Source organism: Quercus robur, chromosome 3, assembly GCF_932294415.1.
Source record: "Quercus robur chromosome 3, dhQueRobu3.1, whole genome shotgun sequence".
In the NCBI taxonomy this organism is placed as follows: Eukaryota; Viridiplantae; Streptophyta; class Magnoliopsida; order Fagales; family Fagaceae; genus Quercus; species Quercus robur.
Window position 1 is genome coordinate 22,535,206 of NC_065536.1, and position 25,389 is coordinate 22,560,594.

Consider the following 25,389-nt stretch of genomic DNA (forward strand, 5'->3'; position numbering starts at 1 on the left):
AGGAGTGTTATGTGTTTGTGGATGAAATAGTTTTTTTCATCACACCCTTAGGTATTTTGTGATTGAAAAATGTAGTAATCTCAAATTATAATTGATACAAATTATTATCTTTTTACCAAAAAAATACAATATTTTTTTTTTTTTTGGATAAACATGGGGATGCTTAACTATATGTGGGGTTGTTTAACTTTTTTTTTTGTTTATTATTATTATTATTATTATTTTGTATTCAAATGTTTGATTCCTATTTATCTATACTACTATTTAAGGAACTTCTCTTGTTTGGATCGGAATTTTTTTTTTTTTTTTTGGGGGCCCAAAATACCTCTACAACCTATGTTTAAGTAGGGGAAAAACTTGGTAAAAATGCTTCTTTAACTTCCATGTAAAACACTATCGACAAAATAAGACCACACGCTCAGTACACTCACGTTAGTCTTCAAACTCAAATTGCTTTTTCTTTAGTTCTCCAATTCTCTCAATTTTGTGTTAATATTCTTTTCACCATTATCATCATTGTTAAGAAACTCATCCCACCCACCTCTTTGCTTCAGATTTTACTACAAACAACAACAACAGCAGATAGATTTGAGGTAAGCCCTCTCTCTCTCTCTCTCTCTCAGATCTTAGTTTTTTATTTCTACATTTCTCACTTCAATTTCTTTCTATGTTTGGCCATGTTTTGCTTATTGTTATTTCGAGACTTAGTGGATATTTTCTAATCTATTGTTTTACAGGCCTTCACAAGATGCTATTAAAAGATGTTTTATTTTTTATGACTCTTCACTTATGTGTAGGCTTTGAGGTCAGTACTATTCAGCTTTATTCTTCTCTACATTATTTGTTATAATAACAATGTTGTTAGAAATACTGAATCGTTGAATGCAATGGTATTGTATTTCTTGATCAAAGAATATACATAAGTGTCTTTATATAGGAGGCATATGTGTGCGGTACAATTAAAGTGTAGTACAAGTACAAGTGTGCTATACAAGTAAACTAGCTGGGCCTAAAGCCCATAACATAATACACGTTAACCGCCCCCTTCAAACTCAAGGAGGATGTGAGACCAACTTGAGGTTGTCAACCAAAGTACGAAGGCGTCCCTTAGGATGTGACTTGATGAAGATATCTGCAAGTTGATCTTTAGAGGAGATTGAGATCAGCTTGAGAGCACCATGGACAAGATGATAACGGATAAAATGACAATTGATCTCGATGTGTTTAGTCCGTTCATGGAAGACATCATTGTGAGCAATATGAATGGCACTCTGGTTGTCAAAATAAAGAGGAGTAGCAAAGGATGTAGACACACCTAAGTCTTTGAGAAGCCATCGTACCCAAAGGAGCTCAGATGTGGTATCAGTAAGAGCATGATATTCTGCTTTAATACTGGAATAGGCCACATGATTTTGTTTCTTGTTTCGCCAAGAAATTAAAGAAGAACCAAGAAGAAAGCAATAACCAGTGGTGGACCTGCAATCAATGGGATCTCCTGCCCAATCAGCATTAGAAAATGCATGGAGAATAAAAGGAGACTGAGCAGAGTAGAAAAGACCATGGAATAGAGTGCCCTTTAGGTATCGAAGAATGCGCAGAACAACAGCATAGTGAGTCGATCGTGAAGTAGACATATACTGGCTCACCTAGTGAACAGCATAGGAAATGTCTAGACGAGTGACAATAAGATAAACTAGGCTACCAACCAAGCATCTGTAAAGAGAGGGATTAGTCAATGGTTTCCCTCTTAAAGGAGTCAAATGCACATTAAGCTCAATTGGAGTGTCAACAGTTTTACTATCAGTGAGTCTAGCTCGAGACAAGAGTTTAGAAGCATACTTGGATTGAGTAATATAAAGTCCATCTATAGAATGAGTGATTTCAAGACCCAAGAAGTAGCTAAGATATCCAAGATCTTTCATCTCAAATTGATGACTGAGAAAATCCTTAAGTTCTTGAATGCCACTGAGGTCATCACCAGTTATGATCATATCATCCACATACAGAAGAAGTAAAACAGTATCTTTGTCAGTGCAACGAAGAAATAAGGTAGAATTATAATGACTGGCCATGTAACCCAAGCGAGAGATGGTAAAGCTAAATTTGGTAAACCAAGCTTGTAGAGCTTGTTTAAGGCTATAAAATGCACGTCGAAGGTGACACACCTTGTTTGAATCAATAGAGAAACTAGGAGGAGATTGCATATAAACTTCTTCATTTAAATTCCCATTAAAGAATGTATTTTTGACATCCATCTGAAAAAATGTCTCATTTACTAGCAGCAGCAACAGCTAAGAGGGCACGAACAGATGAGATACGAGCAACTGGAGTAAAGGTCTCTTCATAATCAATCCCATACTCCTATGTAAACCCTTTTGCAAGAAGACGAGTTTTGTAGCGCTCAATGGACCTATCAGAGCGAGTCTTAATCTTGTAGATTCACTTACAACCAACCACAAATTTCCTGGGGGGAGTGTCACCAAATCCCAAGTATGGTTTTTAGATAATGCATCAAGTTCCTCTTTCATTGCAATCTGCCATAAAGGGTCAGTGGAAGTCTTATGATAGGTGTGAGGCTCGTGTAGTGTAGCAAGGGCAGTGTAACAATGATAGTCAAGTAAATGTGCAGGAATAGATCTTACCCGAGTTGAGTGATGAGGTGGAATGTCTTGTGCAAGATCTTTAGGCAGAGCAAGAGCAGGGGGCCTAAGCTCAGGGTTGGGGTTGGGTAGCTCGTCGTCGACCTGTTCATCTTCCACCAGTTCATTAAAGGGTGAACTAGGAAAGGAATCGGTGATATTTGGTGGTTGGACAAAGAAGTCTACAGGAGAATCAGGAGCAACTATAGGAGGATCAGGAGTAGCTACAGATGGAATATGTGCCTCATCTGGAAAGAGATCTAAGACAGACGAGAAAGATAGAGAGACACAAAAGTGAAAGAGCTCGACAAAGAGGCGATGTTCCCAAAAGACAACATTGTGGGAGATACGAAGACAGTGAGAGACAGGATCATAACACTGATACCCCTTTTGAGTTTTGCCATAGCCAAGAAAACAACAAAACCTTGACCGAGGCTCAAGTTTGTTATGCTTATGTGGCTGAAGAAGAACGAAACAAGTAGAACCGAATGAGCGAAGGTGGTGATAGTCTAGAGATGACCCAAAAAGGTGCTCATATGGAGTTTGATTTTGGATGACAGGACTTGGAATGCGATTAATAGTACGAATAACATGAAGAGCAGCTTCGCCCTAAAAAAGAGCAGGAACTTTGGCAGAGAGAAGGAGAACACGAACAGTATCAAGAATATGACGAAGTTTTCATTCGGCTCTACCATTTTGTTGAGAGAACCTGGACAAGTTAGTTGATTAACAGTGCCATAGGAATGCAAAACAGCTTGGAAAGCATATTGAGTGTACTCAAGAACATTATCATATCTAAAAATTTTGATACGTTTTGAAAACTGAGTTTTAGCCATTTTTGCAAAATTAGAATATACTTGCAACAATTCAAAACGATATTTCATATTAAAAATCCAGCTATAGCGATAGTAATCATCAACAAAGACAACAAAATATCGAGATCCACCAATACTAGAGACAGAGGAAGGCTCCCAAACATCAGAATGAATAAGGTTAAAGATATCAGTGGATATTGATTCACTAGTATTGAAAGGCAAAGTTAGTTGTTTTCCTAACTGACATAAAACACAATCAAAATTTTTTGTAGACACTGAACCTAACAAACCTCTAGAAGTCAATTGTTGTATCCGAGAAGAAGATGCATGACCAAGTCGAGCATGCCAAAGTGCAAGGGAAGGAATAGAAGGAACTGCAGCAACTGCAGCAACAGAAACAGGAGCAACAAGTGGAAGATGAAGGTTGTCTACGGGAAACATATGCCCAACTTTGGGACCGGTCCTAAGCTCCCATCCCGTCCTCGAATCCTTCACAATACACCTAGAATAATCAAAGATAATGCGATAACCCAACTCAGCTAATTGTCCAACAGAAAATATATTATAAGAAAGGTCAGGAACATTAAAGACTCCAGGAGTTGAGAGATTGGAGGTCGCAACAGAACCTATATTATGACCAAATATTGTGGAACCATCTGCTGTGCGAATATTAAGAGGGTGCGATGCAGGTTTAAGGTCAGAAAATAAGGACGAGTGAGGTGTCATCTGATTGCAACAAGCAGAATCCATAAGCTAAGAGGTAGGAGACGTACTGGATAAAGCTGAGAAAGAAGAGGAATAAGATGCATTACCAACCATACGAATGACATTGGCGATGATATTTATAAGGTCATCTTTGGAAATGGTGAAAGTGGATCCAGAAGATTGAGACTTTGCAGAGACGGGAGCCATAGGTTGGACACTCTCAGTGTTAGCAACTGTAGCAGCAGAAATGGAAACAGTTGATTTGTTGCGTTGATAGCAAGTCTCAATATTATGGCCAAAATGTTTGCAAAAATTGCAAAAGCGTTTGTTGGATTGTCTACGACGATTGTTGTAAAAGGAAGAAGACTTGTCCTTATTCTTCATTTCGAAGCAAAATATGCAAAAATGGACTGCAAAAATGAAATCTACACGAAAAACTGGATAAGGAACACCTAGATTGCAAAAAAGTCAACTTTGAGGGAAAAGTCAACGGTCAACTGTCAACAGTCAAAGTCAACGATCAACGATCAACTCCAGTGATGATGTTAGCTAGGGCTGACGTGGCAGTGATGACGTCAGCAAATGACCCCGCGACGCGTGGTTCAATCCTCACTGAAACTTCGAACGGCGCGTGAGGGTGCGTGGAGCATCTGATGAGGCTGATTTTTCTCCGATGATGTAGATTGGAGAAAGACGATTTCGATGACGGTGGTGGTGAGATGATCGTAGCAACATTGAAGGCATATGGAAAAGCTACCGAATCTTTGACCGGGGCGTGGAAGGTCAGATGATGATGATTTCGGTGGTTTTGTGTAGATCGGTTGAAAATCTACACGGTGATATTTCTTTTGTCTTAATCAGATGTCTGATGTGGAAGATCTGATGAAGGTAGTGATCTTGGTGGCGGTGATCGAGCTTCTGACGATTAAGATTCAACCTTGGCATCTCTGACAATGGTGGAGCAGTCAGGAGAGGGCAGGAAAAGGTTTATTGACTGAAGAAGTCGAGGTAGTGGAAAATACCAACAAAGACAGGACTGCAAGACACAAGAAAATTAGAGCAATGGCTCTGATACCAGGTTAGAAATACTAAATGCAATGGTATTGTATTTCTTGATCAAAGAATATACATGGGTGCCTTTATATAGGAGGCATATGTGCGGTATAAGTAAAGTGTAGTACAAGTACAAGTACAAGTACAAGTGTGCTATACAAGTAAACTAGTTGGGTCTAAAACCCATAACATAATACACGTTAACAAATGCCAATAACAAGACGCTAAAGAAAAATTTTCCACAAATGTTTGAGAACAACAACAGCTTCACCGACGTTAATGGTTCCAACACAGACGTCATCATTGTAGGCATCGGTGTTGTAGGTTCCGCTCTCGCTTACACTCTCAGCAAGGTAGATTTTACAAAACGAAAATCCTCAAGTTCTTCATATTCCTTTTACTTGAAATCCATCTTTTATAATGGCGATGAAAAATATTAAAATACTGATGGGTCTTTGTAATTTTTTATGTTGGTTTTCTGAGTTGTACTTTGTTGTTTGTATAAGAAAGGCATTGGGAACTCAATTTCACTTGGTCTTTGGGTTACTACGTAGTATTGTGTGACTCTCCTTTGTTATTATTTGTCTTGTGTCACTCATTTTTTTTTTTTTTAATTTGTTAGTCATTGAATTAGCATCAATTGATTTTATTTTATTTTATTTTATTTTTTTATTATTATTTTATTAATTTTTTTTTTTTTTTGTAGATGTTGTGAATTTGAATTTCAGATATGAGATTGATGGTGCATAGATCTCTTAAATATGTGGTTTTTTTAAGCCTTTTGAGTTATAATTTAGTCGTCATTGAATTCTATGGAGTTATAGTTTAGTCATCATTGAATTCTATTAAGTCATCATTGATATGTATATATTTTTAATTTAGATGAATGCTAACTTAGAGTTTAGAAAAAAAAATTATCATTTTATCGTTATTTAGATTTTAAAAGGGGAAAAAATTCTTTTAACTCTCACATAAAATAGTGCCTACAAAATAAGACCACACTTTGTTATCATTATCCTTTCCATATCATTATCTTATCTTATTTTTTCTTTTCTTTTCTTTTTTAATATTTTCTTTTTCAATATTTTTTTTATTTGGACAGTTTAATGGGTGTTTAAGTATTTTCTCTAATTAATGACTATTTTTTTAAAGAATGGGAATAATATATATTGATTTGTCTTTTTTTTCTTCTTTTGGTGTGGTTATCGGGTTTGACTTATTATCTATATTATTATTTAAGGAGCTTTTCCTGTTTGGACCAGATTTTTTTTTTTTTTTTTTTATCCAAAATGCCCAGAGAGCCTACTTTTAAGCAAAGGCAAAACTTGATAAAAATATTTTTTTTAATTTCCACATAAAACACTATCTACAAAATAGGACCATCACGGTTTCAAACTCAAAATTTGTTGAAAAAACTAATCCCAAAATTTCCAATAACAATTAGTTCCTTCATTGCCCGACGAATTTTTTTTTAAAATAACAATAAATATTAAACAATTTAGTTAATTGTCATATTTCAAAACAATTTTGAAAAATAACATCTCGAGTATCTAAAACTCGAGTTCCAGATGGAACTTGAGTTTTTAAGTCTCGATATGGAGAAAAAAAATTGCGCTGAAAATCGAGTTTTGGAGTCTCGATTTTCATAAATTGCAAAAAACGCCGCTATAGGTATATAAAACGTCACTATAGGGCTTAAAAACGCCACTATAGGACGCCTTAAACCTGTACTTATAAAAAAAAATTTTTGCAGGAAAACGTCGCTATAGGGTTTTAAAACGTCACTGTAAGTCTTAAAAACGCCACTATAGGTTAAATTTTTTTTGCATGAAACTCGAGTTCTAATATGGATCTCGAGTTTCAAAAACTCGAGATGTTAGTTTTCTAAATTGTTTGAAAACGTGCCTAACTAACTAATTTGAATGGTTGAAGAAATCTAATATGCACAATACCTCTTGCCCGACTACAACCGTACATCTCCAAATTTTTATCTGCCACTTTTCTTATGCAACTGAAAACTATCTGCAGTAAGGCTGTAACGTGACTGCAAGGAAAAAATGTTCTTGGATTTTATTGAGAGCAAGAATGGACCAAGGGAGGCGAAGAATCAAAGCAGAACACAAAAGGTCATTGTTTGAATTAAAATTTTTCTTTTTCTTTCTTTCTTTTCCTTTTACAGTTCGATTATGTAAATTTTTGGGTCTTATTGTGTTTTGGCTATTTGTTGTTTTACACTTCTACTATAGGCTTTAATGATGACAGTGATGAAGTGACATGTGGGTGGCTAGAATTCCTGATTCGTGGTGACAGAGGTAGTGGTATGGACATGTTGCAATCCTCTGAACCAAGAATGAAAACCTTGCAAGAGAATTCAATCCTTTCCTTCAATGCAGCCTTTAAAGTATCTCACGAGTCTTTGTTTTGGGGCAGCAAATCACTGGTTGTGGAGATAAGCAAAAGTAGTTTGCAGAGAAGTGTCTCTGTTTTTTAGTATGGTAGGGCCTTTTTTTTTTCCGCCGATTTGTTATAGGGATGAATTTCGATAGGTACATTTTGTGAATTTCTATAATTTTTTTTTTCACTTTCACGTTGTTATTGGTTCTTTAGATTACTGCATGCTATTGTGATTGATGAAACCCACAAGTTGTTCGATAAAATGTCCCACTGGGGGTGACAAGTGGTGGCAGTAGAGGAAGCTTGCGAGCTTTGAGTTCTCCACAAGAGTGCTTAGAGATTATAGCCATGCAGTGTTTAGAAGAAACGCTACTAAGCTGGTTAGAGTTGTTCACAAGTCATCAAATGATCGTCAAGCTTTTGATATGCAAGTAAGTAGCCAACCTTTAAAGCATGGCTTACGTCCTAGGTTTCTATTCCTTAAAAATAATATTTCAGTCCAACTTCAACCCATCTCTCAATTTTAAGTGTTCTTTTTTTTTTTTTTTCTGAATAAATTATGAACATGTTATTTTAGTTATTATTACTATGTGCTAGGGAAGAGCCAAATTTGTGATGCAATTGGAGTTTGATATGATGGTAGAAAAGAAATCAGTTGATTTAGATGAAGGTTTAAATATAGAAATGATAAATTTTTTCTATCAAAGAAATTTATTAATGAATATAATTTTATAAATATGTGGATTTGAAATTATTAATTGTAGGATCTTAAATTAAGTCTATTACATCACATACGTTTTGTTTAAAGCAATTTCATATAAAGCAGTTTGTATTAGCAATTGTTCTTCAAATCACCTAAATACATGCTTAATGGTTTTGAGAAGAAAGAGTTCTGAATTTTACTAATTATGAAATTTACTAGCAAAGGTAAATGAGCAAGACAGGAAGCAGGCCCATAGCGTGTGCTGACATCATTTGATTTTAGTATAGAAGAGTAAAAGAATTACATAGTGAGATATTTTTCCTTTTAAATTTGTAGGACATACTAATGAGATGAACTTTGGATTCAATTTTCAAAGTTGGGTTTGGGGTAGAATTGAATTGCTTGGAGGGGTCAAGCAAGGAGGGAACTGCATTCATGAAGGCATTTGATGAATCAAATGCCTTGGTTTATTGGCACTATGTCGATCCATTCTAGAAGTTGAAAAGGTTTCTTAACATTGGCTCCAAAGATGCCCTTAAGAAGAAAATCAAAATCCTTGATGATTTTATGCCTGGAGTAATTAGGACCAAGAGGGAACTGCTAGAAGTGAAACAAGATTGTGTAAGTTTTAAATTTGTGACAAACTGACAATGTCTATTTAGGGAAACTCGATATGTATTTGACTATTTGTAACTTCCAATGTTATCTATCTTTTAAAGGACTTAGGTACAATGAGATGCACCACTTGCTTTGATAATCTGGACTAATGGTTTAGTTGAATCTTGATGATTTTATTTAATGATTTCCAAAATGACAAGGAGGATATACTTTCAAGGTTTCTGGTGGAGAGCAAAAGGAATCCAGACAAAATGAATGATTAGTATCTAAGGGACATAATTTTGAATTTTCTGATCGCAGGCAAAGTTACAAGTGCAAGCACTCTCTCATGGTTCCTTTATATGCTCTGCAAGAACCCTCTAATATAGGAAAAAAGTTGCGCAAGAAGTGAAAGACGTCACTGATAGTTAAGACAGTGGAGCTAACCTTGACAATTTCATGGCTAATATAACTGATGCAACACTAGATCAAATGCATTATTTTCATGCAGCATTGACTGAGATTTTGAGGCTATACCCTGCAGTTCCCTTCGTAACTAACCTGGAAACTTTATTCATTTTCAGTTTTGACACTAATTTTACAATCTGCTACAACTTGCTTTAATGCTAATAAAAATAGCGTCAAGAATAGAATTGCGTAAAAGTGAGATTATCACATGCATGAATAGATGTGAAAAAGATTGTTAACAACCGTATCCTTAACATTATTCATTTATTAATAAATAATTAGGGATTTATTTGATGAGTTTAAATTCTATAAGGATGTGGCCTTCTAAATCAACATGACACATCATCTTATCACATATTAAAGAATAAGTACAATTACATTCAATTAGTTCTAATACTTTTATGAAAATCCAACCAAATTATGGGTTTATTGGGGTCTCTTATTGGATGGTGTAAAACATGAGTTTTACAACTTATCCTTACCAAATTCAGACTTTTCTTTGATAGGTTCTAATTTACTTTCTAATTATATTTTACCTCTCCTTTACTTTTTTTCCCTACTTGGTCATCAGCTCTAACAGTGCACTTCATCATAATTATATGTTTTTTTTTTCTTGCTAAGTGCATATGATAATATTTTTGATAGATTTTAATGTGATCCCTTTGGTGTACTTCAAGGATGGGAGGTGTGCAAACATGGATGACATTCTTCCTGACGGGTATAGAGTGAAGAAAGGGGATGGTGTATACTGCCTGGCTTATGCCATGGGCAGGATGCCTTATATTTGGGGAGAAGATGCAAAGGAATCTCGTTCCAAAAGATGGCTAAAGATTGGAATCTTTCAATCTGAATACCATTCAAATTTGTAGCATTTCACATTTGTATCATCATTTAGCTGTTTAAATAAGTAGATCTATTCCATGTTTCAAATGTAGTGAATTATTTTACAGTTTTAACTAATGTAAGACATTGATTGCTACATAAACATTGCCAAAAAGGGATGATAATGGATGCAAATTATAATGGATGCTAGTTCTCATTACAGTAATCTTAAATTATAATGGATGCAAATTATCAATTTTTTCCCAAAAAAATAGAAGAGCCTCGGAGCACGCGCTCAGGCATTTCCTACAAAATATGATCACTCTCCTACTAACCCACTGCAACTATACATTTACTTAAAAAATAAAAAAAAATAAAAAAAATAACTTGTTTTTGGATAAACGTGGAGATGCTTAACTATACATGGGCTTGTTTAACATTTTTTTGTTTATTATTATATTTTTTGTATTCAAATGTTTGATTCCAATTTATATTTGTTATCTATTTGAATTCAAATACTTTAATTATCTTTATAAAAAAATACAAAATTAATTCTTCCAAAAAAATGTTAAAATAATAATACTATCTCACCTAAAAAAAAAAAAAAAAAAAACTTCATGTTCAAAAGGAAAAAAAAAAATCGTTATTCTCACTACCCATTTGTATTTAAATGTCTACTTCCTACATTTATTTGTTTTCTATTTGAATTCAAATACTTCAATTACCTTTATAAAAAAAAAAAAAAAATAAATAAGTAAATGTTACCACAATTCTTATCACAATCCATACAATTATCACAACAATTATCTTTTGAACAATAAAAAAACACTCTATTGAAAATTCATCCACTCTTTCACTTACGTACAAGTTTAAATAATTCAATGAATCATGTGATTTAAAATAATTGGATGGTCTTCTAAACCATGAGTAATAGGTTGAAGAAAGAAGATTCTTCAACATGGTTTGGAGGAAAATTTTGTTGTTTAAATGAATAATGCTAGAGATACAAACTATTTTACAAAAAATTTTACAAACTACTAATGTGGTGAATAATTATTGGTAAATGAAAAAATGTATTAATGGTGGGCCTAAATGAAAACCAATAAAAGGTTGGCCACATCAATATTTTTTTTTAAAATGTTGTAAAATAGTTTGTGACTATAGCATTACTCTGTTTAAATAGTTGCTTTGAAATTCAACTTTCTCAATTGAATGTTGATCTATTTCACAATGATTTACTGATCTTGTGGGGTTTTACGTGTTCATATCAAATTTCTCTTTTATTTATGTTTTATTTGTACTTATCGTTTTTTGGTATCTAATGCTTTCAAAAATTAAAAATAAATTACTTTAAAACAAATCAAGATTAATGCCCTAAATTTACTTTCTTTGGATTTATTTGTTAATGACAGTGCACTTTTCAGGAACGGACCCATCATTTTAAGCCAGCCCGGGGCCGGAGTATAAAGGGGAAAAAAAACTCCAGATAAGCATCCAAAAAGTATTAAAAAATTATAAATACTTCAAATCATTGTTTCTAAATACATTAAGTACCTGTTTGGATTGCGCGTTTTGCGCGTCTGCGTTCAGTAAAATCACATGAATTTACTGTGCAAGAGACAAAAATTACTGTTCACGCACTGTAGCAGCACTATTCACGCATTTAAAAATATTAAAAATGGGTCCCACGTACTATTCACACATTTAAAAATTATTTTGCTACAGTGTTTTCAGTTTTCAGCAAAAATAAGTTCAATCCAAACAGACCCTAAGATGCAATCTTTACCAATAAAGACAAAAACAAAAACAAAATAATGTTTTTTTTTTAATACTAGGCTGGCTAGGATTTTTTTTTTTTTTTTTTTTTTTTTGTTGCAGTTAGATCATTCACAGTAGCGGTGCTAAAAAAATTTAGCTTTTAGTACCTCAAAAATATATTTTATCTATTTTACCACCTCACTTTACAATACATCCAATATTAAATGTTCTATTTTCTTTATCACTTCATTTAAAATAATATAAACAACTCATTAAAATAATAAAGAAGCGAGAGAATTTGAGTTTTTTAATTGAATGAAAAAATATAATATCAATAAAATATTGTATTTTATTTTTAACAACTTACTACAGTCAATTGATATTTATACCAATTTACTATAGTTATAAAAAATTTAGTTTTAACTTCTCCAATAACACATGGTTTTTTAGCTTTTTAATGGTAAATTTTTTTTTTTTTTTTTTGCTAAGTTTTTGGATTGGATAATTCCTATTTGGGTGAGATTAGGTAGGTTTATTTAAAAAAAAGGGTTTAAGATTTTAGAAATAGTGCAACTACAAATATAAATATATTATAACTAAAAAAAAAAATTGGGCCCACCTGGGTCCCTGGTACTTGTGTTTCCAAAGGATGATAAGAAAATTATGATGTAACAACGTATAATTGATAAAATCAGTCCATAAAGTATTATAAATATTGAATTCAATGTAAACAGAACAAGTGTACGTAAGCTTTATTGATGAAAATAGAAATGATGATGTTCAATTAATATTCAAAACTTAAAAAAAACAATTTGGGTTTAACAGAAAAAAAAAATTTGAAAATTCATTATTCATAACATTTCATTCCTTCTTCATCGCCATGATTCATGCTGAAATATGTTTTACATCTAATTAATAAAATTAAATTCCGGTGAACCACCATACCGCAGGCCATTCCATGGACCAATCTGGTAGAACTTTTTGTTGCCTTTCCTAATATAAGCCTCAGGGTATGAATGAGGTTGCATTTCAATCCCATATATGAAATCTCCCTGAGAAGGATCATTTGGACTTTTCCAAATACCTTTCCTTAAGTCCCATCCCTTCTTCATTCCTGGGGGACGGATAATCAAAGCTTTCCCACAAAGAGCCGTAATAAAGGATTATTGGCTTGTATTTGTGTTCCTAATCCTATGGACCAAACAACACTCTTATTGTTACTCATAAGCACAAGACTGCTTGTGTTGTTTATCATTAACAAGCCAGAAGAGTCAATGATTGGGTTGAGTCTGTTTGCAACCCAAACAATAGTTTTAACTGGGATAATCTTGTACCATATTCCCTAGTAGCGATTCTTGGATTAGGGAGTAGGGACGGAGATGACTGTGAAATTGAGAAAGAGGGATTTTGATCTTTTCCCAATCTCAATATTACGTGAGAACAACAATTTAGTTTTTTACTTATTTAAATTATGATATGGTTACACAGTTGGCAATTAACGTGGCAAATAAATTAATTTTTTATTATTCCATTTGACATATCAAATTTTTCCATCCAAGTGATAACGGCAAAAATCAAAATAACATGACATTGAAAGTTTAAAAATCAAATTGACACAATTGAAAGGTTGTGGACCAAATTAACATATGGTATAAAAGATAGGGACCATTAATGTAGTTTACCTATAAAATTAATAGGTGAAACTACATTATTAGTCCTTCAAGTTTATCCTGTGAGTGCTATTGATCCCTCAAGTTTCAAGTGAGCGCGATTGGTCCCTTAAGTTTAAAAAATTAACAACGTTAGTCATCTATATATATATAAAAAACCGAAACCTCTGAAGTTCCCACAATTTTCCACATCATCACTATTTTCTTTTTATTTTTATTTTAGATTCTTTTTATTTTAGGTTTTATATCTTATATATTTATTATTTCTCTTCAATGTGTAATTATCTTATCAAGTGTTACAATAGTTTAGTTTAAATAAAATTCTATTAGATATATGGTTCAAGAGCTTGAAAATTCTAATTCAACTAAAATTCTATAACAAAAATTTCAACAAATATAAACCCTTGCCAAGGTCAAAACTCTTCATACTCACTAAAATTTTCATAAAGAAAACACACACGGCAAATTAAAGCCATGGTAGGAAGCATGAAAGTTCAGAAGAAACAGAGAATTGAAAGAGATGATGACAAAGACGAAGACGACATAATTGAAGGTTCATACTCTTATGATTTCCATGTTTTTTTGTTTTTTATTCTACACTTTTTCACTATAGCATATTATAAAAATCAGTGCTCAAAAACTGCTTTCCTCATAATTTATATATAGATAAGCAAAACTAACTTTTAATTATTTTAAGTTTAATATGCATTCACACAACCAAACGTTAACCATTGTTTTCAAGCCACTCCAAAAAATTGAGTTGTTCAGGCGGTTTTGTAGGCTTGGTTTTTAATTTTTAAGTACTGTTTTTAATTTTTTTTAAATATAATCCTCAACCACAATAACTAAATCACGATCTAATATATTTTTTGTGGTTGGTTATAGATCTTTTAAGATATTCGTTAGGATTGATCACAAATATATATTCGTTATTATCATTTTATTTAAATAAAATTATTTTTGTTTAGTCAAAACTTAATAAGAAGTGAAACTCTATCTCTTTAACAAGTCTTACTTAAAGTCAAACTCATCATTATCATTTTTTTTAAAAAAAAATTATTTTTGTTTAATCAAAACTTAACAATGAGTAAAATTTTATCTTTCTAATAAGTCTAACTTAAATTCAAACTCCAACGTTGATAATCTATATAAAAACAAAGATTCTGATAAGACAAAAATTCAACTTTCATCTTTGATTAATGAATTTTATGTCAAATTTGTTTATATTGTTATTATTAATAAAATTTCAATTCAACATATGTGGATATTTGTTTATATTGTTATTAATGAATTTTATCTTTTATGTCGAATTTTTTATTTGCTTTCATATGTGCCTGTGATTTTCTTTCTATCTTATTCTTTTGTTATATTTAGAATTAATTTTCTTTCATATGTTGATCTTAATTCTTCACCTTAAATGCTTTTTATTTAGGTTCATGTGATTTTTTGTTTTCTTATTAAAAGCTATGATTTTTGGTTGATTAATTATTTGTTTGGATTAATTTCAATTAATTATTTGTATGGATTCAACATAAAGATAATGGAATTGGGTATTATAATTTTGAATTATCTATATTGTTATTACTACAAGAAAGTTATATTGCTATTCAAATTTGAAACTTGGTGTATCTTTCTCATATCATGGCATTTGTTTATATATTTGTAGTTTATATTAGTTTTAAGTGTGTGTGTATATAACTATTGGAAGTTTTGCTTTATTAATTTAAGAATTGTAAATTACTTTGTAAGTTTTAGTAACTATGCACTTGCAACTCAATAACATTCAATGTTAGACAACACTTTTAAATTATGGAAAAGTATAGAAGGTAAATATTTCTTCATTTTTTTCAAAGTCAATAGTTTTTCCGTGCATCGCGACTAGTTTTGTTAATTACTATTAGTGTTAATGCCTATGTGGCTAATGGAATATTGACATGTCTTCTTTTTAATTGATGTGGAATTTTATATATATTAAAATGCTAAAACTATTTCAAGATTTACACTTTTACTATAAGATCTTTACAAACGTGTAACTATGACACATAAGCTATTTTAAAGAAAAACTTACAAATTAATTTTAAGTTAATAATCTATTCATATTTAAAATAAAAAAAGTAAAACACCAAAACATTTTGAAAAAATAAAAACCAATTTTCCCTGTCGATGTCTCTTCAGTGAGCACCCACCTAGGCAAGATGGACTGTCCATCTCAGGTGACGTTCTACCAAAAACTCAAAAACTCCCCAGATCCTACTTTCTTTCTTTTGGATGTTTTTATGGTTTTTTGAAGCATGAAATTCTTTTATTTTATTATTAAGATTTGGATCTTTTGGGGGTGATAGATTGTGAGCAAAGGAGGAGCACAGATTAAAAAAAAAAAAAAAAATGGAACAAAGTTTTTTGTAGCCTGGTGTGCAGGTGAAGGCAGATTTTTTTTATGGACAAACGAAGAAATTCTTTGTAATTCGTAATGACCACTATTCATGGGCTTCTAAGAAACCCATTACTTCTTCATTATCATCATCATTTCCTTTTTCTCTCTAGTGCTAGTCTAAGTGCAGGTGACCGAAGATTAAAGCTTGAAGCGATATCAGTGATGAGAAAAAGGAATTAACGCTAATACTAAACAAAAAAACTAATATTAAAAAAAAAAAAAAATGATGCAGCATCAATTAAAAAGATGCCACGTCAATGTACTGTTAGCCACATAGGCATTCAATGTACTGTTAGCCACATAGGCATTAACACTAACGACAGTTAACAAAAACACTAATATTGTTCATTTTTTTAAATTTAAGAGACTAATTGTGCTCATAAGGTAAACTTTAGGGACTAATATTGTAATTTTGTCAAATTAATACAATATTTTTTGGATAGTACTGAGAGAGGGATTTTATTTTATTTTTTATTTTATTTTATTTTTGAGAAAGAGCTGGGGGAGGGAGTTAGTTGAATATAGTGTGAATATGAGATATAATTATAAAATTTGGTTTCTAAAAAGAAGGTATAATTCTAACTTTATCCAAGACTTGGACTCCTTTCTTGACTAGAATCTATATCTTCTACGGATCTTTAACGCATATCTATACAAGAACAGTGATTTTATATAATAGTAATAGTATAATACTAAAAAAGAAAGACCAACTTTTAAAAAAAAATAATAATCCGGAAAGAAAGACCTGCTTTTTTTTTTTTGTGGGTTTTTTGACTAAACCTGTCAGTCTTTAATTATTTGTAAATAAGTCAGTCAAAAAAAAAAAAATTTATTTGTAAATATGGGGCCATTGGCTTCTTGCCGTCTTTTACGCTTAGCTTTAAGAACTAATTGATTGGGCCAATTTTTGTTTATTTCAATAAAGTTAAGAATACAATAAAAACTCACAAAAAATTCACACCATTTCTTACAAGAGTGTGTATTGTGTATTATAATTTATCCCAAATTTCTTTAAAAGTTATTATGATTTTTGGATGGAGTTTGTGATTTGTCTTTCATTAGAACTTTATTCTCCTTTCTTGTGCATGTTTATTTCAATATAGGTTTTTTTTTTGTAGGCGGAATTTGAGCCCTAAATTTCTTATTTTATAACAATAAATTTTACCACTCAAGTTAATTGAAAGCCACTTCTTAATTATAATGTTGATTGCTAAAGTTTAGCTATTAGTGATTTTAGTCTATGATGTTTTAAAGCGATCATTTTTAATCCCTTAAATGATGTGGTTAAACTAAAAACTAACACAATATCATTCAATAAGAACTAAAAATAATAATTTAAAATTTATTACAAACTAAAATTGATCACTTAGGCACGTTTGGTAGATTGTAATGGTGATTACATAAGAATAGGAATAGATATTACAAGGAATACAAGATGTTTTAATATAATATTTATTACTATTCATTTGTTTGGTGACAACACAAGAATAGAACCCTGAAGATAATGGAATGTTTATATGGATGTGGTGTAAAACCTAAGTTTTACCAAATCCCAACATGTCACATTATTATATTATATATTAAAAAATATGCACAATCATACTCAATCAATTCTAACACCCATTTGGAAATCCAATTTAAATTCAAGTTTATTGAGATGTTCTTATGTAGGGTGTAGGGGCCAGTTACTCATGAAGTATTGTTAAAAGCGGTATTAATTGGGCCTATGGCCTTATCCGAGGACGTTGGCCCATCCGAGGAGGCCTAAATGAGGCTATGAGTAGAATAAAGCTGAGAGAGGAGTAGAGGCAATGTGAGATGGGTCCAATAAGTGTCCGAGGACAACAATATCCTCGGCAACATGTATTCGAGATGAATCTAAGTACCTTATCATCATGAACTTACTTCAAGACTGCGTCACAACTGAGAGTGGGACATTGGATCAAGGATAAGGATAAAAAGGCAGACAAATATCTTCAAAGGCTGCGACCTTCGTATTAATTTTCTTTCAACCAACTCTCTGGCCGCATTAATGTGGAAGTGATGCCTGAACAGTGATCAAGCAGTCTTACAACTACTAGTTGATGGTTCCAGGAAGTGATTGGATGGGACAAGAAGGAATCCCCCTAATCTAGCATACACGTGTGTGGTAAGGATGACACGAAGATTGCAGTATATAACCTGGAAGAATGCATTGAAAGAAGGATTGGAACCCTGATACAATAGACTTCTTAAAGAAAACGATAAAACAAAAAAATAACCTAGCTGGTCCCGAGGACAAATTAGATAATCTTGTATGTGTCATATCATCCTGAATCGTTAAGTTTAATCGTTTTTCTTCTGGGATAAATCTAGTTCTTCAACCCACGCTCTACAAATTTATTGTTTGGGGTCGTTAACGTTTGAGCCCAATCCGGTTTTGGGATCAATACAATTTCAGTCCCTACATAGGGTAAGATGTATTGAATTTTAAGTAAACAGCTGATATGGTAATCTCTTATTAGGTGGTGTAAAACATAGATTTTACACTTCATCCTTACCAAATTTGGACTCTTAAATCAAATTTTCTAAATTATAACATTAGAATAAAACTTAAAATATATTTTTGGAAATTTCTTACTCATATAATTGTATTTCCTAAAAAATAATATTTTTTAAACTTGAAAGAAAGATTAGTTGGTTTTTCATGTCTTTTTATTTTTATAATTGTTATGTGTATATAGAAAGTTTGTTTATTTAGAAGTATATTAATTTTAGAAATTAATACACCTATTAAGGAATAGCTATTACAACACTTTTAAAGAGGAATAGTTATTCATTATTTTAAAATAAGTATCACTATTGACATCATGATATATAATCATGATTTAATCTAATGGTAATAGAGAATATACGAAAATAATGTAATCTAATGGTAGAATTGTCAAAATTTGCATTCAATTATTGAGTAGTGTAACATTACTTAGAATTACACCAGGTGTAAGTCTAAGCAATATTACACCACCCAATAACTTTTTATAAAACTCATATTTTGAAAAACTCACCATTAAATTACATGTTTTATATGTTCTTAACAATCATGCCAATTTTTATGTTAATTGGATGTTATTTATCATTTGATTTATAAATTCATATTTTATACATTGTTTTATAATACAAAAACTTGAATTTAAAAAATTGATTAATGACATGACTATTAATCTTTGATCACCTTAAAATTTGTGCAAGCATGGAGAATATACAAAGATAATGTAATCTAGTGGTAGATTTGTCAAAATTTGCATTTAATTAAAAAATATTGAGTGGTGTAACATTGTTTAGAGTTACACCAGGTGTGTAACTTAAATCCAACCCTAAGAGTCTTGTAACTCAAATAATATATTCTAGTATTTCTAAGAGAAATGTCCAGATTTAAATCGCCCCTCTTAGTGGTAATTATCAAATTTATCAAAACAAAAAAGAGGTATCCAACTATTGAAAATTATGTAACGCTCTGTTTGTTTTGATGGAAAACCTTGTGTAAAGATAATTTTCCATGTTTTTGAATGTTTGGTAGCATAAAAAAGGATGAATCAATAGAAAATTATTTTTGGTCAATATAAAAAGTATGACTTATTTTTAGAGATTGTTTTCCAGTATTTTTTTTGGAAAACAACTTTATCTCATAACAAGCTAAATAAGAGAAATTAGGAGGTTGTTTTTCAACTCTTTTACATTTGTTACAAAACATTGGAAAATGAGATATGTGCGCGCCGGAAATGAGGTTGTTGGGCTTAACCTCACTTGGGTTCATAACTTACTTATAAGGTAGGCTTAGGATTTCCTACTTTGGGTAGTTCTCGGCACAGAAACTCAACGTAGTTTATTCTCTTTCTTTTTGAATCGCTGTTTTGCTCCCTTCTCTGTATCTTTTGTGAACCTCTTAAAAAAAAAATAAATAAAAACCCCTTTTCCTTCCCCAATTTCTCCTATTTATAGCTCTAAATTAGTGGAGAGGTCATGATTACTGCCATAGTTAGTGCAATTGAAGGTTCAATATTATCTGTTGTAAGTGGATGTTTAGGTGAGAGTGGAATGCAGCGATTGTGGCCTTGGAACTTGGTTCCAACTCAAGTGAATATGCCCAGTAGTGATGTTTCCTGGAAACTACCGAGCATGCTATGGTATGTTCGGATTTCAATTTTTCTTTATTATTCGGGCATTTTACACCGAGCAGTGGTTAGGTGATGAGACTTGGACTTGTAGTTTGTGAGAGTAGAATAAAAAGGGATTGAAAAATTGGGCCATGCTACTGGGCCTGAATCCAAAGCTCAATTGGATCTGGGCACCTCGATGCCGAACATTAGCCCCCCCTTGATTCATGCCCGACTACCAGGAAGAATCAAGGAACCAAAAAGGCATTCTTGTTTTGGGAGTTTAATAGTTAGAAACTTGGGAGGTTACGGCATCCCATTAATGCTCTTCTCAAAAGACGCGCTATTCCGAGGCACCAGGTTCAGTTGTCATTATTACCTGACGGTTCATGAACTGAGGTGACGTGTGTGTCAGTTATCATTGGCATTCGTAAGGTTTTTTGTGAATCGTGCCTATTTATTGTTGATTAAATGTTTCTTTGTCCTCTTTTGCTTCTATAAATAGTTCACCTCAAAATGTTCTTTCACTTTTTTGCTTCCTTCTTCCTGTGTTTACTCTTTGCCAAGCACTTACTCACCAGCCTAGAGACCCTTCCTTCCTTAGAGCCTAAAGTAAGTTCTCTACCCCCTCCTTTTACTTCAGCTTCTTTCTTCGAGTTTCTTCTTTCAGTATTAGATTTCGAAATGGGTTATTCTTTTCTTCTGGATACCCCGGCGTCTTTAGCCATCTTTAGGCAAAAGTTTGATATCCCCGATGATGTGGAAGTGGCTTACTGCCACGAGAGCGAGATTGCTCTCCACAAAGGGCATGGTACTGCTTTCTTCCTCCTAATGGAAATTCTAGAGGGTGGGGCTAGGTTTCCCATGGACCTTCTTTTAGTCAACACACTTAATTACGGGCTGTGCCCCGACCAACTCCCACCCAATTTTTACCGGGTAGTTAGTTGTGTCAGTAAGTTAAACTATACATTTGATTTACAGTTGGATTACCATGACATAAACCACATGTACAGTCTTTGTGGGAATAAAACTACCAATTATTACTTAAAAACTAGGGATATACGGGTACGGCTGATATCATGCCTACCTGATTCAAATAGGAACTTAGCCAGGGAGTTCATCCGGGTGCACGGCAATTGGTTTGTCGGAGAAATTCCCTGCCCCCTCTCACAGCGTGAAGTGGGTTCGTACCTATCTCTAACTTAACCGTTTTTCTAATTGCAGTAGTTCTATGTTATTGGTTACTAATATTGTATCTCGTTTTATATATATATATATATATATATATATATATATATTCTCTTTGCAGAGGGTAAAGTGTTCGTCTCGGATGTTAGGACAGTTCATGTCAGGGACTTGAATTTTATCCTTCGATCTGAGATATTCATGCATTAGGATGGACAGCTCTGAGCATCACATCTGATCCTCGGGGTTAAACCGATTTATTCCACCTGGCAGTCTTTCAAACAAGCGTTGTTGGTTGACAGCCCCCTTTTGTCTTACATAGACATTCGACATGCGAATTTTCTATAGCCGAAGTTTACAGTTGGTGAAGCGAGGGAGCTGGGTAAGCGATACACCTGCTCGGAAGAGCTTACGCCATTACAGGATGAGTCTGTGGAGCGTGTGTCCCAGCATCTTCGAGAGCTCGCCCACGAACTTGTCCAAGAAGAACCCGCACAGCCCAAGGACCCTGTTAAACCCGAGGCTCTCGTAGAGGAAGCCAAGCAATTTGTAGTTAACATAACTGATCTCTTAGACACCGAGCCCTTCCTTAGCGAAGACATGGCGACCCGGAAGACCATGACTATAGATCACTTTGTGCCTGGTGCAAGGCAAGCTGCGCAGCAGCCACCCTCTTAGAGCCAAACTCAAGCACCTCTTCCTCCACCTCCTCCTCAAACCGGATGAGTCCGGAAGAGGCAGAGGGTTATTGAGCAAACGCCTACAGGCCCGGGAGATGCAGCAACTTGGACTCCTCCTTGACCAACCGTACGCATTGTCATCAATGAGCCACAGACCCAAGTTAGGCCGAGCGTAGCATCCTTCTTTCAAGCTGCGCAGGCGTGGAAGCCTAAATTTCTATTGGACAGCAAGCCACTTCCTGCAACTGCTTGTGTGCGGATGTGGGAGAAAGGTGAAGGGGGCCGCATTGCTTAGACCTTGGCAAAGGGCCTCCTTCTGCCTGATGATGTACACGCCTTTGAAGGAGGGTTGGAGGAGTCCATAGGGCATAGGCTACAGTGACATACTGTCGCAGTAACCCTTTACTTACTAATTCTTTACTGTCTTTTACACATTTATTATTTTTCATTTACCTTTTGTTTTGTTTTTGTACTAATTTTTGTTTTTGTTAGGCTGCTCAACTAGACTATATTTTGGATGGTCGCACAAAGGTACTTGCCGAGGAGGCTGACTAGGAGAGGGAGGCACGGGAGGCGGCTGTTAAAGCAGCTAAGGAGAAAATAAAGGCAGCTGACAATGCCAGGAAAAAAGCTGTTGCCGCTGAGAAGAATAGAGCACTGGCGGAGAAAAGGTCCGCGGAACTCTTGGCTAAGTAGAACGAGATGGATGTTAAGCTAGCCGAGGCAGTTATCTTGAACACGGCTCAAGCCGAGGAACTTGCCGACCTGAGGGCGGCTTTGGAGGCTTGCGAGAAGAAATGGTACAAAGAAGGGTTCGCTGATGCCTAGAATTCCGCGGAGCTAGTTGTGAATCAAGCTCGAAGGTGGGGTTTTGAGGCCAGGTGGTTTGCTGCTCTGTAGATTTTGGGAGTCCCCGAGGATTCCCTTCTGAGAGTTCCTAGCCAGATTCCCTTCCCGAGCTCAACCACTACCGTGTAGGACCCCCCAGTGCCCATTGACGAGGAGGAAACAGCAAGTATGAGGGAATTGGTGGAACATATTGATTCACATGTAGAGCCGAATGAGACGGAAGCCATCAGCATCCCAAGTGCCCAAGATTAGCTCGGTGGGGACCTGCATTCTCTCGTGGCCGACCAGCAGCAGATTAGACCGGACCCTCCGTTCCATTAAGTTAATTGCTGAACTGACTCTTTAATGATTTTATTTATTTTTATTGCCTTTTAATACTATTTCTTTTTCGGTAAATTTGCCTGTGTCACCGAGCTATGGTGACTGAACAATTTATTTATTTCCCGGGGATGACCCGTATGCAGTTGCCGGGTTTGGCGACGAGACATTGATTCTACTTTTCTGTTAACTTTATTTGGATGATGATTTATTCGTCGTTTGTTTGCTTTGAGCATGCCCGTGAATGCTTGGTTATTACTTTGTTCCATGTTGTTTTCTTCCCCTCTTTTTTATTGTTGTCATTTATCTTCTCGCATGTATGGCCGGGAATGACTTGCACGGTGGGATAAATCAAGCCCCCATATATTATGTGTTTTATACAACACATATTTGCTTTTTTAAGAAGATGAACGGCAAGATGCCTCATGCTCTGGCATAAGGTTTCCACCTGCTCGGCGATTTTTATCGAACCGAGAATGAGGTTCTGTCCTTTGAATCTTTTATATGAATAAGGTTTCCACCTGCTCGGTGATTTTGATCGAACCGAGAATGAGGTTTCTGTCCTTAGAATTTTTTTATATGAATAAGGTTTCCACTTGCTCGGTGATTTTGATCGAACCGAGAATGAGGTTTCTGTCCTTAGAATTTTTTTATATGAATAAGGTTTCCACCTGCTCAGTGATTTAGATCGAACCGAAAATGAGGTTTCTGTCCTTTGAATTTTTTTATAAATAAGATTTCCACCTGCTCAATGATTTCGATCAAACTGAGAATGAGGTTTTTGTCCTTAGAATTTTTTTTTTTTATATGAATAAGGTTTCCATCTGCTCAGTGATTTTGATCGAACCGAGAATGAGGTTTCTATCCTTAACGTAATCCATTAATACTAAATATGCAATTAATTAATACTTAATGCGCTATAATAAAATTGAATATAGCTAGAACAAGGAACTTCATCATTATATTGACTAGAGCGGTGTACAAGATTTAGACTTACGTTTTTGTGCACGAATGGTCACTAGTAAAACTTCTTTAGGTTGTGGACATTCCATGGCCGGGGGAGTGGCTTCTCGTCAAGGTCTTCTAAATAGCACAATCCTACACCTGCAATAGCAGTAACTCTATATGGTCCCTCCCACGTTTGAGCTAACTTCCCTACACCTACGTCCCGCATGTTTCCGACAACTTTTCTCAGCACCAAGTCTCTGGCACTGAATTCCCTAACTTTTACATCTTGGTTGTATCGTTGGGCAAGTCTCTGCTGATATTCTGCGAGCCATACTGTTGCTGCTTCTTGGCACTCTTCCAACCAATCCAAGTGCTCCATCATTAAACCATCGTTCTGGACGGGGTCAAATCTTGAGACCCGTGCACTACATAGGTTTACTTTGGTTGGTATCACAGCTTTTGCTCCATATGTCAAGCAGAACGGAGTCTGCCTTGTGGACTTTCTGGGGGTTGTATGGTAAGCCCACAAAACGTTAGGTAATTCCTCGGCACATCTTCCCTTTGCCCCATCCAACTTTCTTTTCAACCCGTTCAAAATGGTCTTGTTAATTGCCTCAGCTTGGTCGTTGCTTTGGGGATACGCCGAAGTAGAATACCTGTTCTTGATGCTAAGATCACTGCAAAAGGTTCAAAAAGCTTTGCTATCAAACTGTAGCCCATTGTCTGGTATCAGTGAGTTCAGCACCCTGAATCTCGTGACTATGTTCTTCCATACAAACTTCTTCATGTCCACATCCCGGATATTTGCCAGGGCCTCGGCTTCTGCCCATTTCGTGAAATAATCAACCACCACTAACACGAATCGGCGGTTACCTGTTACTTGGGGGAATGGGCCGAGTATGTCTAGCCCCTATTGTGCAAACGACCATAGACTATTGATGGGGCTTAAACGACCTGCTGGCTGGTGGATCTAGTGAACGTGTTTTTGGCATTGTTCACATTTCTGCATTTGCGACCACCAAAATCCTTGAGTCATCATTCTGTGTGCTAACGAGCGCCCCCCAACATGACTACCGCACACCCCGTCATGCAGCTTGGACAGAAGTTCATTTACTTTCTCGGGATGTAAGCATAAAAGGTACAGACCTCCAAAAGACCTTCGGTACAATTTGCGATCTACTGAAAACCAATACCGGGAAGCCACTCGATGAATTTTTA

General features: G+C 34.5%; 1 protein-coding gene and 1 long non-coding RNA gene across 6 annotated transcripts in view; both read left to right on the forward strand.

The window, feature by feature from the left end:
* LOC126717496 (receptor-like protein 7) overlaps positions 1 to 25,389 on the forward strand; it is a 155,575-nt gene that overhangs the window by 79,162 nt on the left and 51,024 nt on the right. The gene's annotated exons all lie outside the window — the stretch shown is intronic.
* LOC126717505 (uncharacterized) lies at positions 7,172 to 10,368 on the forward strand. Of its 2 annotated transcripts, none has more exons than XR_007652624.1 (3): positions 7,172 to 7,338; positions 7,459 to 8,037; positions 10,052 to 10,368. It is a non-coding gene; the product is annotated as an uncharacterized LOC126717505 (long non-coding RNA). The 2 variants fall into 2 exon arrangements; XR_007652625.1 differs by lacking the exon at positions 10,052 to 10,368 and adding an exon at positions 8,646 to 9,089.